Below are 18,891 nucleotides of genomic sequence, written 5' to 3' on the forward strand. Positions count from 1 at the left end.
CCTTTCAATTGGACAAAACAAACAAAAGAACTAATTATCTGTGAATAATGACAGAGGTAGGCTGCCCTAAAGATCTACCAAGCAAGCCTCCCTGTCTCTGTGTGAGCCCAGATACGCATGTCATGAACTGACCAGCAGTCCTCCCAGGAGCAGAGACTCTTCCTAAATGAAAGATTCTTAGGTAGAAACAAAATTAGCAAGAGGTCCCCAGGCCCTGCCACATCACTCCACACAGAATCTACACCTGTCTCCAGGGCTGGGACTCAAGCTCAGGCACCAGGACAACCATTGCTGGAATTTCCAACCCCAAAAGTCTATAAAAAAAAAAATCCAGTTATTCTAATTATAAGCTATAAGCCTAGATTGGGCAGATCTAACACTATACCAATTTGGTCCCCAGCTATAAGACCCCTTGCTTTCCTGGCCACGTTAATAATGGCTTCCTCCTCTTCCCCTTCTTCTGTCCACTCTCATACTCTTCTGCTTCTTTTCCTGCACCCACTCTCAAACTTCCAGTCCCACTCAAAACTCCACTGCCAATTATAGATAGGTTCTAGCCTTTACTGAGCAGTTAAAATGGGGAGAACATTCACATGAGGTCACCTGAGTATGTGCTGGGCTGCTTGTCAGGGGCAGCCCCTCTAGAGGAAGCAGAATCAGCATCACAGTACAGACAGCATCAGGACAACCCACAGCAGACACCAACCAGTCTCTCTGAGAAGCTGAGGGCTGAGGGAGGCATGGAGATTAAGAGCTTCCAAGTGGTCAGGGACAAGGAACACATTCTCTCCCTTTCTTACAGAAGCAGGATTACAAGTCTACACAAAGCCTTAAGCCTATGGTGTGCTGCACATCTTTCCACCTCTAATTACATACAAGGTAATGTTTGCAACACTGCCCTGCCAAAGAACAAACCAGAAAATCCTCAAGCCTTCCCAACACTATGGGGAATGGTCCTGAAGTAAGGGGCATCCTCATCTTACATTAAATGTGGCTTTAGGCTGACAGCACTGTGCAGCACTCAGCAGTTCCTTCCTTCACCTTCTTTGATTCCACCACAGATTCCAGCAATCAAAAAGCAGCCCAGCCAGCTGCCAACAATCTAAACTTTGACAAGAGATCAAAAGCCCTCATACAAATCTCAATTCTCAAGGCTAGCTCAGCTCCCAGCATCCACACAGCAACTCACAACCATCTGCATCTTTAACTCCAGTTCCAGGAGATCTGAAGTTCCAGGAGATCTGATAGCCTCCTCCTTCCTCCTCTTGTCTCTGAGAATACTGCATGCATTGGGTGTATATATGCAGGGCCCTTACACAGAAAGAAAGAGAGAGAGAGAGAGAGAGAGAGAGAGAGAGAGAGAGAGGGGGAGGGAGGGAGGGGAGAGGGAGGAAAGAAAGGTGTTTACTGTAAAGTTAAAAAGAAAACCTCAATCCTAATTCTCTCAAGGGGCCCTTGTTCCACCTGTACCAGTTTCTACAGCCATGCAAAAATGAACGAGAATGGCCTTCAATTCAAATATTAATGTGAAGGACTGGACCCTTTCAAGGTCTTCCCTGTATCTTTGTTATTAAGACATCCTTAATGAGGGCTGGAGAGGTGGCTCAACAGTTAAGAGCATTGACTGCTCTTCCAGAGGTCCTGAGTTCAATTCCCAGCAACCACATGGTGGCTCAAAACATATGTAATGTGATCTGATGCCCTCTTCTGGTGTGTCTGAAGGCAGCTACACTGTACTCATATACCTAAAATAAATAATTCTTAAAAAAAAAAAAAAAAAAAAAAAAAAGACATCCTTAATCCTTAATGAGCAGGTGTGATGTCGTCCTGTAATCCCAAAACCAAGGCAAACCTACGGTGCAAGAGACCTTGTCTCAAAAAGATATATAGTTGAGTTCAGTTCCCAGCAGCCACACTGATCGGCTTACAAACTCCTGTATCTCTAGCTACAGGAGACTCTGTCAGGTGTTGTGGTGGCATAAGCCTTTAATCCCAGCATTCAGGAGGCAAAGGCAGGTGAATCTCTGAGACTAGCCAGGTCTGCATAAGGAGTTCCAGGCTAACTAGAGTTATACAGTGAGACCAGAAAAAAAGAAGGTAGGGTGTGTGCTGGGAATACAGCTTGATGGGCACTACAAACATATGATGCATAAATACATACATGCAGGCAAAACACACACAGAGAAATTTTTTTTAAAGAAAAAAACCCGCCAGGCAGTGGTGGCGCACTCCTTTAGTCCCAGCACTTGGGAGGCAAAGGCAGGCGGATTTCTGAGTTCGAGGCCACCTTGGTCTACAGAGTGAGTTCCAGGACAGCCAGGGCTACACAGAGAAACCCTGTCTCAAAAAACCAAAACAAACAAACACAAACAAACAGACAAACAGCTCTAGGTCAGAGCGGGTGGTGACTGTAAGGATCAACAGGACAACGTGGGCAGTGCAGTGGTGCAATAGCACACAAGCCTTTTATGTGCAGACTAAGGGGATTTGTTCCCATAACTGAAAAAAAAACCAATGTACCTACAACTCTGCGGTCAGAACTACAATACTAAAAATATGATGTAGCAAAATTATCAACTGTTCCTGAACTGTGAGAGACGGCAATATTGTGGAAGATATTTAACAAAACTCCAAGGGACTATAAGGACCCTTTTCCCAGTGTGCTGGCAGGCAGGGAGGGACAGCAGACAACCTTCCCTCCCCAAGCTCAAGCCAGAGACAGCCTGCAGCAAGAAAAGGAATTCTCAAGCTTAGAGAACTTGTTTGTTAAACAGGGTCTCACTGCATAACCCTGGCTGGCCTGTAACTCACAGAGATCTGCTTGCCTCGGTCTCACAAATGCTGATTAAAGGTACACCATGCCCAGATAAGACCTTTAAAAAAAAAAACAAAAAACACCGTAGTGTTCAATTTACTGTTTACTTCTTCTCAATATGCTTTCTCTAGTTAGGAGGGAAAACAGGACCACCTCTCAAACCATGTTAGCAGCTAGCACACAGGTGTGATTTCTTATAGCAAAGGTTACCTTTTCACTTTTCTGGAGGTGCTGAAAGTGGTCTTAGGCAAACTGGTAAGAATTCTTCAAGTCAAACACACTGCCAGTTCTTTATGTTAACATTGTTAAAGAACTGGAGTCCTGAGCTGGGGAGAGGGTTCAGTGACAAAGTGCTCACTATGCAACTGAGAACCAGTTTGGAGTCTCAGATTCCACACAACAGCCCAGTTAATCCCAGCATGGGGGGTTGGGGGGGGGTGGATCGGTGGCAAAGAACTACTTGAACAAGCTGGCCAGCAAATCTGTTCTGTGTCCATCTGAGAAACCCTGCCTCAATCAAATGGAGAGCAAGCAAGGGAAGCCACCTGGTTTCAGCTTTGGCCTTCCACATTCACTTGTACACACACGTACACTAGCATCTACACATCACATGCAACATCCACAAGGGGAAGACACCACACATACATGCACTAGAGAAAAGAGAGGAAGAAGATGGGTTCTTGCTCTGTTACCTATGCCTGTCCTGGGGAGGACAGATGCCCTGTTCAGTGTGGTGAATGAGATTTCATTCTGAAATAACTACAGCCACACATGCTGCTCTAAGAAGCCAGAAAAACACACTATACTCTAGTATGCAATTCTATACAACTTACAAAACCAGAATGCAACAACAGCCTGACCAAGACTCTGATACTAGCACATGGAGACAAAGAAGACTGCCCAGGGCAAGGACCCTACCACCCATAACCACTGGCACCCACTCACCCAACCGTCATGTTAAGAATGTCAGAGGGTGAAGGCATATCTCAGTGGTAAAGGAAGAGGCCCTGGTTTAAATCCAACCACCACAAAAAGGGAGAAAGAATATCAGACACAGAATTACTGGGCTGGCGTGATGGCTCAGTAGGCAATAAACAACACTTTTTTACACAAATACAAGGCCCAGAGTTTGAATCCCTAGCAATGGCCAGGCATGGGGTCTACCAATCAGTCTAGCTGAAATGGCCAGCTCTGGGTTTAGTGGAGACTCTGGCTCAAGGGAATAAGTCAAAAAAAAAAAAAAAAAAAAAAAAAAAAAGTGATCCAGCAGGATATGCAATGTCCTCCTCTGACCTCTATAGGCACATACACAGGTGAACACATACAGGTGCACACAAACATACACCTCACACAAAGAAAGTGAAGCTACTGTAGAATGTGCAACTTGCCATTCTTCTCTGCCCTGGCTGCGCTACAGCCTCCCTCACACTCATTCATGCGGGGCATGGTGCTGTGAATCTGCGTTCTCAACAGCACTTGAGCTGAGCAGCACAACTGACAAGTGAGGATCAACCCAAGTCCTCACAGTGATATTGTCTTAACAAACAAAACCCGACATGGCTCATATATACTGTGCTCCACTGTTGCTACACAGCATTCCTGTGTATACACAGGTGGTATAAAGTTTAGCCAGAACACACATGGGCCAGACCCCCAACAACACTATGAAAGGTTGGTTGTAGTGGTTTGTGGGGAGGGCTGATAAGATAGGGTCTCTGATAGGCCTAGTTGTCCTGAACTTGACATACCTGCCTGGCTGGCCTCAAATTCAGAGATCTGCCAGCTAGGTTGTTTTTTCTTTCTTTCTTTCTTTTTTTTTTTTTTTTTTTTTTTTTTTTTTTTTTTTTTTTTTTTTTTGTTTTTTTTGTTTTTGTTTTTCGAGACAGGGTTTCTCTGTGTAGTCCTGGCTGTTCTGGAACTCACTCTGTAGACCAGGCTGGCCTCGAACTCAGAAATCCGCCTGCCTCTGCCTCTGCCTCCCAAGTGCTGGGATTAAAGGCGTGCGCCACCACTGCCGGCTAGGTTGTTTTTTCTTAAAATATGTTTCCCCAGAACCTTACCAGATTAATCCAGCACTTAATCCAGCAGGAGTCAGAGGCAGGCAGATCTCTGAGTTCAAGGTCATCGTGGTCTACAAATAGAGTTCCTGGACAGCCAGAGAGCTACAAAAAGAAACCCTGTTTCAAAAAAAAAAAAAAAATCCAAAATGAAATTTTCCATATTTTTGTTCTTTATTTTGTGTGCACATACATGCTCTACATTCTGTTCATGGAGGTCAGAGAAGTGACGCAAGGGTCAGCTTTCTCTTCCCCTGTTGCTTGGGCTTATGTAACAAGCGCCTTTAGCCATGAGCTACCTCACAGGTCCATCTTCCATCTTTTTTCTTTTTTTCCCCTTTAATACTAAGATTTATTTTTATTTATGTGTATGTGGATGCCAAATGTATGCAGTAGAAACCAGGAGAGGGTGTTGGATTTCCTGGAGCCTGACTTTCAGGTAACTGTGAGTCTCCAGACCTGGGTGCTTGGAACCAAAATTGAGTCTTCTGGAAAAACAAAGTGTTCTTTACCACTACTAAGCCCCCATTTTATTTTCATTTTTTTTGTGGGGGTCTGAGGGCATGGATAGAGTCTCACTATGTATCCCTACCTGACCTGGAACTCACTGTGAACCAGGCTGATCTTAAAACTCACCAAGATCAACTCCCCTCTGCTTCCTCCATTAAAGGTAATCACCCTGTCTACTCACTTTTGTTTTGACACAGTGTATTACTTGGTAGCTCAGGCTAACCTCAAACTTGACACCTTTCTGCCTCAGCCTCCATCCTGCTAACTTTATAGGCTTTTGTAACCTGCAGGTCAAGGCTAGCCTGGGCTACATGACATCTTTGCTTTGCATGTCTGAGGCCCTGGATTTTTAATGGCAGAAGAAAATTAAATGAATAAATAATAGACTCAAGCAAAGACACCAAAAATAATTCAAACTCCCCTCCCCAAGGCAGATACACACCTAAGTGGTACAGCTGTGGTCAGGCATCCTGCAGTACCTCTCAGAACACTGACTAGAGACCCCTTTCTGCATGGCTGCCCAAGTCCCTGTGTACAGAGATTGAGCAGTTTTTTCTACAATGCTGGGACCTACACTCTGGTATTGTTTTTAAATGGGTCTAACTCTGCTCCCCTCAATTCCCAGGGTCACACCATCCTTTGCTACAGCCTCCTGAGACTACAGCCCTAGTTTTCTGGCTTGGGCTTTTTAAAATAAATTATGAATGAAGAGCAACAATTAACCTGCAAAAACTCCCAAAGTGTCCACCCAGAAACAAATCTAAGGCAATACTTCATTCCTTAAAACCATACACCAGGGTTAGGCAGTAGTGACACACACCTTTAATACCAGCCCTCAGGAGAAGCAGGCAGATCTGTGATTTCAAGGCTAGCCTGGTCTACAGAGTGAGTGCCAGGACAGCCAGAGCTGTTACACAGAGAAACCCTGTCTTGAAGGGGAAAACACACACATACAGCACACAGACACTGGCTACAAGTTCATACTACACAGTGAAACCCTGTCTCAAGAAAGGGAAGAAGGGGGACAGAATGGTTAAGAATACATGCTACCCTTGTAGAGGACCTAAGGTCTGTTTCCAGCATCCATGCAATTCCAGCTCCAAGGAATCCAACATCCTCTTCTGGCAATTGACAGTACCTGTACTCACGCATGTGCATAAACACACACAATCAAAATTGCAACAAATTTAAGAAAGAAAACTTGGGTGTGATGACCCATACATATAACTGCAGGTGGAGGTGGATCTATGTGAGTTCCAGGTCAGCCTGATCTACAAAGCAAGTTCCAGAACAGCCACAGCTAGGTCAACAAAAAGGAAGAAACGGTAGCACAAACTCAAAGCTCAGGAACATATCTCTTTTGAGGTTGATGCACAGAAACCACAGGCCAGCCAGGACTACAAAGTGCAACCTTGACTCAAAAAAGAGGGCAAATATCTTATGGGGGGGGTTACTGGATAAAGATGGCTCGGTGGTTAGGAACTCATACTGTTCTTGCAGAGGACCCATTTGATTCCCAGAACCCACAATGGGTAGGAAATCCAACAAATACCACAGTCCTCTTTGGCCATTTGTGCTCACTTGCACATACCCAAACACAGACACATAATTAAAACATTTTTTAGTGTAAAGAAAGAAAGGCTCTTAAATAATAAGTACATTTTCAACAGACGGTGGCTCACACCTTTAATGTCAGCACTCAGGAGGCAGAGACAGGCAGATCTCTGAATTTGAGACCAGCCTGATCTACAAAGGGAGTTCCAGGACAGCCAGTGTTACAGAGAAACCATTATCTCAAAGAACCAAAACAAACAAACAAACAAACAAACAATTATTTCTTTTCAAATCAGTTATACTTTGAAGGGCTTCGACCATAGCTAATCGTTTAGAACTGGATGCACAAGGCCTTGGGTATCATCTCCCAAAAATCGTAACATGCACAGTAGCAAGACAGAAAACAAACTATTAAACTACTTGTGTTTCTGTCCTTTAACTTTTCACTCCATGTGTTTGCTGTGTGTGTGGTGTGGGACACCCATTTCACTATGGCCAACATGCTCAGGTCAGAACAACAACGGGAGCCCTCTCATTACATGCGGAACTACAAACAGAACAAAGTTGTCAAGCTTGGCAGCAAGTACCTTTCCTCACAGAGCCATCTTGCCTGCCCTCCCTTATATCTTCATTTTCATATCTACATCAGACACAAAGTTACTGGACACCCCTCTACAAGACATTTAACAAAGACAAAGAGAAGCTAGAGGCTGAAGAGAGGCTTTTAGAGCACTTGTGCACCACCCACATATTGGTTCACAGCCATCCATAACTCCAGCTTCTTCATAGGATCCAATGCCCTCTTTTGATCTCCTCAGGTACTTTAAGGCACAGATGTGATGTGCAAACATACATGCAGGCAAAACATCCATAAAGAAAAAGTGACTTCAGTGTCCAACTGTCCACTGTTATAAAAAGGATCACCTAAGACATATTGTCTTGTAAAAATCTCAAGGACCTAACATACCCAAACTAGTAAATGCTTACTTAGAAAGTTTAGGACAGACGAGGCTCACACCCTTGCCTTCCCTTCTGTTCCAGAACTTGCTAAGGAAGCTGGGACGAGGCAGCCACTGTGGCTTCAGACACAGCTGCAGAAGGCTGCATCAATACTCGCTCCAAAAACCACAGCCCTCTTCGTTCACTGTGGAGACTTCAATCAAGCCTCTTTTGCTAATTCTAAACCACTGAAAATAGTAAATAAATCTTTCTCTCCGAGGACTTTACTATAATCAAAGAAAAAGCACCATATATAGAACATATGAATAATAAGTCCTAATGCACTAAAAGGCTCAATCACCTGCAGGGTGGCAGCCCCACCACTGGAAAGTCTAAACTAGGCTAACCTGGACTACAACACTTGTCCCTCTTTAAAAAAAAAAAAAAAAAAGAAAGAAAGAAAAAGAAAGGAAAAAAAAAAAAAAAAGGTGGCCAGTAGTGGCATGCCTTTAATCCCAGCAGTCTGGAGGCAAAAAGAGGTGGATCTCTGAGTTTGAGGCCAGCCTGATCTACACAGTCTCAAGAAAGAAAAAAAAAGTTGCAAGTTCATGGGCCACACACATTGATATACTTGATGGTGAGGTTACCCATCTTTCAGAATGGATCAAGTAATCAAAGAACTGACAATAGGTAGCTGATCAGGACTTAAATGTATCACTTACAATAAAATGTATCCGCACAGCTAAGAGAGGTATCTACACTTCTTGAGCATAAGAATCACTCCCCTAGACCCAGAAAAGTAACAAGGAACTCAAAAAACAAAAGGCATACAGCCAGCACAGCCTGCAATCCCTGCCTCAGATTAAGGCACTTCGGGGCCAGTAAGGACTTCAAAGTGAGACTCTATCTGGAGAGGGAGAGAGCAAAGAGAAGCTGTCCCTGCTCAGAAAGAACTTCTAGCAAGATGTGGTGGCACACTCCTTTGATCCCAGCACTCAGGAAGCAGAGACAAGAGGATCTCCAAGTCAGGAGGCCACCCAGGCTACACAGTGAGGTCCTGTGCAAAAAAGACTCTTCTAACTCACATCTATACCATCCTCCTGTGCCAAGTCCTGACCACACCAGGAGGCCTTGCCCAAAGAGCAAAAGAGTGGGGGTTGGGGGACAAAGACCTGGTGTACTGACATAGAAACATAATCCAGCCCTGAGAAGGCTAAGGCAGGATTCCAAATTCAAGGCCTACACAGTGAGACACTACTTCAAAATAAAGAAGACAAAAAAAAAAAAAAAAAAAAAGCAAAACTTTAGCAATACCAAGTTAGTCAAAGACCAGAAGTTGAGAGAAATAAAGAGTAACACACACAGATTACTCACAGTAACATGAGCCTAGAAAACGATATTAGGCCAAAGGAACTTCTGCCTACAGGTATCCATTAAGTTACATCAGAAAAACTGAAAACAATCACGCCTTTTTCAGCTCCAGCAGGAGGGAAATCCCAGGCTGGTCCAAAATCAGCAGATAGAGCCTGATACAGCGCCCAGCTTTGCCAAGGCCAGACTGGCACTAATCACCAGCCTCCAATGTGGACTGCAGACTTACACCCAAAATACCCAGGGCCTGCAGATTCCATTCACAAACCTCAGCAGCCAGGAGCTACCCACAACATTACAGCTAAGGGATAACGCCCTCAGCTCTACTGGACAAGAGCAGTAGGTAGTACCTGCCTTTCTCTTTTGCCGCTATTCCTCACACTTCATTCACAAGGCTGAGTGACCGCAGTAACTACTCCAAAGGGCCTCACTCAGAGAATAGTGGTAGAACTCTATAATCAATCAGCAGAGGATCCCACCCACAAAAACCTGAGGGAAAAACACTAGAAGTCCTAAACCTTTCCTTTTCCTGTGGACACGACATCATCATCATACTGGACAATTTAAATAGAACAGAATTTTAAACCAGAAGGATACATTGAGAATACTTGAATCCCAACAGCGAGGGGTATCACAGAAACTGAGGCCTCTTTGCTGATCCAACACGTATCCTAAACACCAACTTACCAGCAATTTCGCTAAGAGACGGCTTACTCTTCCCAGTTTTGATCCTTAACGGAGTAAATCAAACAGACCGTTATACACCCCAAGTAGCTTACCCCAATCATGGAATAACCTAAGGTGAATTCCCACCACTCAACTACTTGAAAAAATAAAATGTAAAGCTCGCACGTTCAGAAGACTTCAATCATGCCAATCTACAGAGCACAGGGCCCCAACCATCACACCACATCACCGTTTTGGGGATTAGAAGCATAGCTGGGAATCACCATGAATGAAAACCACCTAGTCTAAAAGGTCGGGAAACTCAAACGATCTAAGTTTGGCTCTGGATTTGGAGGAAATCTACAGATCCGGGCTTCGAGAATTCGACGAGTCCATAAATGCTTCTTCGCTCAAGGATCTTCTAGGGAAAGGGTTTCCAGGTACCCCGCTCAGGACAGCGTTCGGGACAAAGAAACGTTTCCCGCCATGGGAAGTGGGGTGAACCTGGCATCCTCATAGAAGCCAGGGATGTACCTGAACAAAGAGGTAAAGCGAGTAAAGGAGGGAGAGTTTTCCCTTCTGCGCCCGCTGGGATGCTCTGGATGTGAGGGGGTGTGTGCTCCAACACGTGCGCGCGTGCGCGGGTCCAAAGCAACAGACAAAAGCTCCGGCTAGGGGAAAGTAAGCGGCCCAGGGAGAGGGGAGGGTACCACAGTGCGTGCGCACCCCCGGGGAGCAGCGCCCAGGCCTGGGCCAAGGGGGCCACGAAGGGGGAGAATGGATGCGCGCGCACGGGGGCACTGCCGCCGCCATTTTGTTTCCTCGGCACAATGGGGGAGAGTAACGGCCAAGCGCGGGAGCGAGGCCGGAGGAGGAAGGAGCGAGACGCTGAGAGATGGAAGATCCAAGCGAAGAGGAGGGTCGGCGGGACAGTAACAGCCCTGTCACTAGCGTCCTCTTAGCCCAGCCTTCGCTGACAAGCGGGAGAACGGGCGGGGGGAGGGGCAGAGGCGGGAGACGCCACATTGCTGCTTACCTTGTCGGCGTTCACGTCCTTCGACCTCAGGCGCCGCCGCCCTCCTGCCACCAGCCTTCCGGAGTCTTCACAACCCCCCCCTCAAAAAAAAAAAAAAAAAGCCACGCGGTTTTCGCCGGGGCTGCTTCAGTCCCAACTGCAATGGCGAGAAGAGGAGGAGGAGCCGGGGACCGGGGGCGAGCGGGCGGGCGGGCGCGCGCCGGGGAGGTGCAGCACCACGTGACTGGAAGCGCCCCGCCCCCGCGTCACGTGGGCGATCCATCTAGGCCCAACCCCCAGTGGGCGGGTGAGACGAAATGTGCTGGGCGGGGCACGGTGCGCCGTATCACGTGACGTTGACCTAACTACTCCGTCTGATTGCGTGACGTCAACGTCAGGCCGGTGCGCTCACGGGTTTGGTCGGTCACATGACAGTGGCTGGCCTCGCTTTCATCATGTGATAGGACTTTCGTTGTTGTTTCTTGACTGGTTTTCACTATTGGTAGACCCGTATCACCTGATGAGAGCCCATCTATTTCGTTTGGTTTTTCCAAAGGCGGTTTTTCCAAGCGGCGGTTATCACGTGACGCAATGAAGCCGGGGTGGGCCCAGTTCGTGAGCGTGCGCATGCGCCGTGTTTCGAAGTCGGCCTCCGCTCGTTGACCGACGCCCGGTTGGAAGACGTGCACAAGCGTTCGTCTACACTGGTCCCGGGCTCCTCAGCGATAGGCCAAGGGGCTCAGACTCACGTTGTCAGGCTGCTGAGCCATCTCACCGTTCCTAATTTTTGTATTTTTGAGATGCTGTTTTGCCCACACTGACTTTTAACGCGAAGGTTCTACCTCCACTTAGATGTAGCTAGATTACCAATAAAGCCATGTCACTAGGCAACTGAGGGTTTAGTAGATTGCCTCTGTTAAGGCGTCCCTGGGTCAGACCCCGCCCCGTACCACACACACAAAACAGGCAAATTCCAGACAAGAATAAAGAGTAAAGCTCTCAAAACACCCAGATCCCCTCCCTCCCTCTTATCTGTAGTCTATTTATACGGATTTATTGTTGCTATCAACAAATAAAAGAGTTTAGATCTGGCTTTTTTTCTTCTTAACTCAGCTAATAGGTTTTAGAGATCTGCCTCACCCGAAGTCTGAAATTGAGGAAAAATGTATAACTGAATCAATTTATAGGAGACCTAAGATGCTTCTGATACCGGAAGACGTTCTAAATGATATGCCTATTCTAACAGCGCCACCAAGTGGTAGACATGGTTAATAGGGTTTTCCTGAGGTTTGTTTTCGGATGGATTTTTAATTTCTTTTTTAAATGTGTTTAGTGTTTTAACTGCATGTATGTCTGCAACACGTTGTGTCTATGCATCACATATGTGCCAGGATCCCAAGGAAGTCAGAAAAGTTGACTCTTCTGGAACTGGAGTTACTTCTGAGGCACCTCCTCAACCCCTGCAGACAAATGTTACTAATTTTTTTCTTTCAGCCTTTCTCAGTGTCTGTCTCTGTCTTGTCTGTCTTTCTGTTTTCTCTCTGTGTATGTGTGTTTGTGTAGCCACACACTATATGAAGGTCAGAGACATTTCTACTTTGTGTGAGATCTCAGGATTGAACTCGGGCTGGTTATCTGCACCCATGTAAAAAGCCAAGCATGGTAGTGTACGACTGGAACCCAGGGCTGGGGAAGTAGACACACTGGATCCCTTGGGTCTTATTAGCCAGCCAACCTAGCAGAATTAGCTAACTCTGGGATTAGTGAGACAGACTGAAGAAGTGATAAAGACAACCAGACCAACATGCACCAACATGCACCTCTGCCCAAGTGAACAAGTGAACATGTAAACCCATGTATAGCACACAACAAGAGCTAGTCTTTTAAAAGTGCACCATTGTCAGGGCAGGCCACACTACCTTGTGAGCTGCTAGACACATTGTGGCAAAGGCCACTGTGACAAGCTGTGTCCTCCAAACTTGTCTGCATCAGCTTCTCGATGGATCCGGGGGATCAAACTGGAGTCCTCAGGCCTGGTAGCAAGCACCTTTGCCCAGTGAGATATCTCGCCAGCTCCTGCACCACAACTTTTTCTTTTTTTAAGATAGGGTCTCACCCAAGCTAGCCTCGATCTCAGCAAAGGGTAGAGAGCCTCCTCCCTCTGCCTCTGGAATACTGAAATGAAAACCATTTGCCACCTCCAGCTTGTGCCACAACTTTTAAAATTGAAAATGGGGCTGGAGAAAGATCAGTGTTAAGAGCACATATTACTGTGGCAGAGAACCTAGGTCAGTTTCTTCATAGCACCTGAGTGCTTGTAGTAAAGTCTCACTGGGGAGCCTTACCTGCCAATTCTTTTTCTTAAGCCTATATTAAAATATCTTTAATAGGGACTGGACCTAAATTTGGTTCCTAGCAACTATATCAGTATGCTCACGATTTCCTTTAATTCCGGCCCTCTTCTGATGTTCTCTTCTGGCCTCATAGGTACCCACAAACATACCAACATTAATAAAGAAAGTAAAAATTAAATACATTTTTAGCTGGTTGTGGACCTTCAAGCCTTTAATAATGGTACTCAGGAGGCAGAGGCAGGCAAACCTCTAAGTGCAAGACCAATCAGGGCTCTGTAGTGACACCCAGTCTAAAGGCAAGAGCAACAGCGCTTTGTGGCTGGAGAAGGGTTTCAGCAGCTTAGAGTACTGGTTGCTCTTGAAGAAGACCTGGATGTCAATTACAGAAGCTGCATGGCAGCTTGCAATGTTTTTGATGCCATCCAGGGGATCCAACACCCTCTTCTGACCTCTTCAGGCATCATGCACCTAGTATACATATACACTTGCAGGTGACACAGAATAAGATAGAAAAGGTGGACACTGATTTATTGACATATTCAGTTTTTAAAGCACTGCTGGTACTGCATATTTGTAAAATGTGACATCATCTGCTACATGGAACATAATGACCTGGAGAAATAGCAAAAAAAAAAAAAAAAAAAAAAAAAAAGGCAGTTGCCCTTAGCAACCTGCTGTCACATAGTCTTTTATAGAACCTCCCTTGCTCACCTGTTGCTTTAGAGTATAAAATGAGAATGCAACCAAGCAGTGGTGGCCCACAACTTTAATCCCAGCACTTGGGAAGCAGAGAGAGAGAGAGAGAGAGAGAGAGAGAGAGAGAGAGAGAGAGAGAGAGAGAGCGCAAACTGGCCTCAGCATTGAAGCCTTCAAGAGCATCCTAACTTTGGTCCATCAATGACGTCTCTGTCTCTCCTCTATTCTTGGTTTCAGAACACTCACTCCAGGAGTCTGACAACATCCCTGGAGACCGCAATGAGATCTCCTTCAACAGACAAAATTAATCAAGTTCAACATAGCTAGCTCTACTCAGGTCATGACAAACTTTATTGTTCAGAAGAGCATTCTTTAGAATCAGATAACGTCACAGGAGAGAAAGTTGGTTATTATACATTGTTAGAAAGATACACATACACCAGGCAATAGTGGCACATGCCTTTAATCCCAAAACTCAGGAAGCAGAGGCAGGCAGATAGATTTCTGTGTTCAAGGCCAGCCTGGTCTACAGAGCAAGCCAGGGCAGCTAGAGCTATGCAGAGAAACCCTGTCTCAAACAAACAAACAAAAGATAAATGAAGAAGAAGAAGTAAGGGTAAGGATACAGATCATCTGAATGGGGTTACAAGTTTAGTCTATGTAGATTGAGAAACATCTTTTACATCAGATCTAAGAAGTAGGAACAATGTATTCTTAGTTACAAATAGAATCTTTAACCTGCAAGGACTTAACACACACACACACACACACACACACACACACACACACACACACAAAAAAAAAAAAAAAAAAAAAACCAGGAATTTATTCTTTAATTCTGTTTTACAAACAGAACTCTTAACCTGAAGGGTATATTTTTCTTATTTTGATCTTACACAAAAAAAAAAAAAAACAAACAGGAATTTATTCTTTAATTCTGTTTTACAAACAGAACTCTTAACCTGAAGGGTATATTTTTCTTGTTTTGATCTTACACGCAGGAGGCAGAAGCAGGCAGATACTCTGAGTTCAAGTCCAACCTGGCCTATAGAATGAGTTCCAGGACAGCCAAGGCTGTTATACAGAGAAAGACAGTCTAGAAATAAATAAACAAATATTAAAACACTTTTTATCAAACTTTCCAATTTATTTCCGCCCTAAACCAATTAGTAACATAAATGTAGCCATTTGTATTCAGATTGAGTTCATAGTTACTACTTTAACTGACATTGAAGAATGTTACTAATAACCCAAAAAGTTACCGTTGGATCACTTGTACCATGCTGTCTCAATGTTTTGAAATCACCTGTTCACCACCTGTCCACCATCTCACTTACCTCACTCAGGACCAACCAGCTTAAAGGTTAGCTGATAATACTTTGTCTAGTTAGGCAAAAATGTACCACTTCACTGTTTGCCTTTCAACTTTTGAACCTGGTTTTCTTAATATAGAAAGCCTGCCCTAAGGACGGACTGGTGCCACAATTCTTGTGGACCTGGAGGTCCAGTAGTATGGTGTGGTTTAATAAACTATTCTTACTTAGTGGAGATTGGTATATGAGTGGTTTGTGTGACAATTCCCAGACCCCAACAGCCCTGAAGTTTCTTTTGCACCAAAGTCACGAAGCAAAGTGGCCAACATAACTGGGCCCTTAGCTCCCATCTCCATCACAGAGGAAAGGAGAGGGGAGGGGGAGAAAGGGAGGGGAGAGGAGAGGGAGAAGACACCTTGGAATTTCCGAATCTCTGTGGATGGGCCTCTGTTTCTCACTTCTGCCCCTGAGGATCACACCCAGCCTGCCCTCCTCTGCCTCTGCTCCTGGGCCCACTGCTTGCTGACAGAACTGGAGAAACACAGACATTCCGACAGACAGACAGACAGACAGACAGACAGATAGACATACATCCATTCTAGCATTCCTTCTTCAAAGCCATACATGTTCCTCAGGCAGCAAGATGACTACTGGAGCTTTCCTCCCGAGACTAAAGCCAAAGTGATCGAGTGTGCCTGGGACACCATCTACTCGGGAGCCTGAACTAAGATCGTAAGTTTAAGGCCAACTTGGGGTACTTAGGAAATTGCAGGTCATCTTGGGCTACACAGGTAGGCTCTGTCTCAAAAAAACAATTCAAGGGCTGGAAGTCCTGGTATACATCTTTAATTCCAGGATTCAGGAGGCAGAGGCAGGTGGGTCTCTGTGAGTTTGAGGCTAGCTTGGTTTATATAGTGAGACCCTGTCTCAATTTTGTTTTTAAAAGTGGGGAGGGTAGCCTGGAGGGATGGCTCAGTGCTCATGAGTATATTCTTCTTCTGCAGAGGACTTGTGTTTATTTCTTAGTATCCACATGGCGGCTCCCAGTCGCCCATAACTACAGCTCCTGGGAATCCGACACCACTCTCTTATGGCATCTGTACTCATGTGTATACACGGACACATACATAATCTTAAATATAAAACTTTTAAAAATAATAGAGTTAAAATTAAAGAAATATTCAAAAAGGAATGTTGGTTCAGTTGGTAGAGTGCTTGCCTAGCATACACAAAGCCCTGGTGGTTTTTGTTTTCTGTTTTAAAGATTTATTATATATAAATATAAATATATATACTTATTATATATAAATATATATTTATTATATATATAATATATACATATGCTCTGTCTTTATGCATACCAGAAGAGGGAATCAGATCCCCTTATAGATGGTTGTGAGCCACCATGTGATTGCTGGGAATTGAATTCAGGACTTCTGGAAGAGCAGCCAGTGCTCTTAACCACTGAGCCATCTCTTTAGCCCACAAAGTCCTGGATTTATCACCAACATCATCATGTAAGTCCAATGTGGTATCACAGGTCTGTTATCCCACTGCTAGAGAGATGGAAACAGGACAGTTCAAGGTTATCTTCAGCTAAAGATGGAGTTAGAAGACATCCTGGGTAACATGAGACACTGCCTCAAAACATGGGGATGAGACTGAGTAAGAAGACAATTGCCTAGTATGTGCAAATCCTGTTCAAAACAACACTTTTTACTACAAAGGAAAGCCACAGAGACAGATGGAGTTATGTGGAGTTTGAGAAATCTGAGATTTCCCAGGAGAAATAGTTGGCTAGGTGCAGTAACAAAAGCAGACAACAGGTGGCAGCAGTATGCCTTAGTATGACAGCCAGACTGACCCAAAGAGCCTCTCAGAAGCACAGCTGGCTTAGTGGCTGAAGGGGTTTGCCACCAGACCTGGGGACCCGAGTTCCATCCCTGGGATGCACCACACACTGGCACGTTCTTGCCTGAATACACACACATGCACACTAAAAGAATAAATGTAAGTTTCTAGAGCGATGGCTGGTTCATTGGTTAAGAGCGATGGCTGTTCTTCCAGAGAACCTGGGTTCAATTCTCAGCACCCATATGATGACTCAAGCATCTGTAGCTCCAGTTCCAGAGGCTACAGAGCCTTCTTCGGGCCTCTGTAGGCAATAAATATGCACTTGGTACACAGACATTATATGCAGACAGAACACCCACACAAAAAATATTTTTTAAAAACTTTATGTGCATTACTCTTTTGTCCACATGTATGTGTATATGAGGGTGTCAGATCCCCTGGAACTGGAGAGTTACAGATAGTTGTGAGCTGCCATGGGGTGCTGGAAATTGAACATGGGTCCTCTGCAAGAGCAGCCAGTGCTCTTAACCTCTGAGCTGTCTCTCTAGCCCTAGAGACTATGGTTGTTTATTGCTTGTTTTTTGAGACAGGATTCTCTATATAATCAATCCTGGCTGGCCTGGAAATCACTCTATAGACCAGGCTGGCCTGGAAACCACAGAGATCTACCTGTCTCTGCCTCTGGAATGCTGGGATTAAAGGCCTTTGCCACCACATCTAGCTTAGTTTTTTCTTTTTAATTAAAAATATTTTTAAGCCAGGCAGTGGTGGCGCACGCCTTTAATCCCAGCACTTGGGAGGCAAAGGTAGGTGAATTTCTGAGTTTGAGGCCAGCCTGGTCTACAGAGTGAGTTCCAGAACAGCCAGGGCTACACACAGAAACCCTGTCCCTCTCCCCCCTCCCCCCCCCCACACACACAAAATTAAAATACTTTTAAGCCAGGCAGTGGTGGTGCTCTACATTAATCCCAGAACTCAGGAGGCAGAGGCAAGTGGATCTCAGTGAGTTCAAGGCCAGCCAGGTATACAGAGTGATTTCTAGGTCAGCCACGGCTGTTACACAGCAAAACCCTGTCTTGAAAACAAACTTGCCTTGAAAAAAAAAAAAAAAAAAACTAGTGTTTGTCTGCCTTTGCACATGGTGTCCAAGAAGACCAGTGTGCCAGGTCCCCTGGAGCTGAAGTTACAGGAGGTTGTGATTTGCCTGACAAAGAAGCTGGGAACCAATTAGTCCTCTGTTAGAGCAGAAGACACAGAACCCCTGAGCTTTCTCTCCAGCCCTTGTACTGCTATCACTACTACTACATTGTTGTTGTTATTATTGTATTATTCTCATCACCAATTGATATTTTGAATGTGTAGGTGCCATTCAGGTGCTGGGCACTGAACCTAGGTCCTCTGGAAGCAGCCAGTCCCTTTTTATTTATTTTTTATTTTTTTGGTTTTTCGAGACAGGTTTTCTCTGTGTAGCCCTGGATGTCCTGGAATTCACTCTGTAGACCAGGCTGGCCTCGAACTCAGAAATCCGCCTGCCTCTGCCTCCCAAGTGCTGTTGGATTAAAGGCGTGTACCACCACTGCCTGGAGCAGCCAGTCCTCTTAATAGCTGAACCATCTCTCTTCATCTTACAGCTTTAAAAACAAGCAAAAACAACAACAGAAAGAGAAACAACCCTGAGGGGAGGGCTCACAACTGCCTATAATTTCAGAGGACCCAAAGCCCTCCTCAGGTCTCTGAGACCAAGGAG

General features: G+C 45.1%; 1 protein-coding gene across 10 annotated transcripts in view; it reads right to left on the bottom strand.

Moving 5' to 3' along the window:
* The window catches only part of Ilf3 (interleukin enhancer binding factor 3), a 37,718-nt gene extending 26,545 nt beyond the window's left edge, over window positions 1–11,173 (bottom strand). For 4 of the 10 annotated variants that reach the window (XM_034509759.2, XM_034509758.2, XM_034509756.2 and 1 more), the window contains exon 1: window positions 10,949–11,125. The gene's annotated coding sequence lies outside the window, so the exon portion shown is untranslated. Of the gene's footprint in view, window positions 1–10,948 lie in introns of all 10 variants that reach the window. The other 6 variants (XM_076939782.1, XM_034509762.2, XM_034509761.2 and 3 more) reach the window with 5 other exon arrangements.
* Between the last annotated feature and the right edge of the window lie 7,718 nt (window positions 11,174–18,891).

Source organism: Arvicanthis niloticus, chromosome 8, assembly GCF_011762505.2.
Source record: "Arvicanthis niloticus isolate mArvNil1 chromosome 8, mArvNil1.pat.X, whole genome shotgun sequence".
Taxonomy (NCBI): domain Eukaryota; kingdom Metazoa; phylum Chordata; class Mammalia; order Rodentia; family Muridae; genus Arvicanthis; species Arvicanthis niloticus.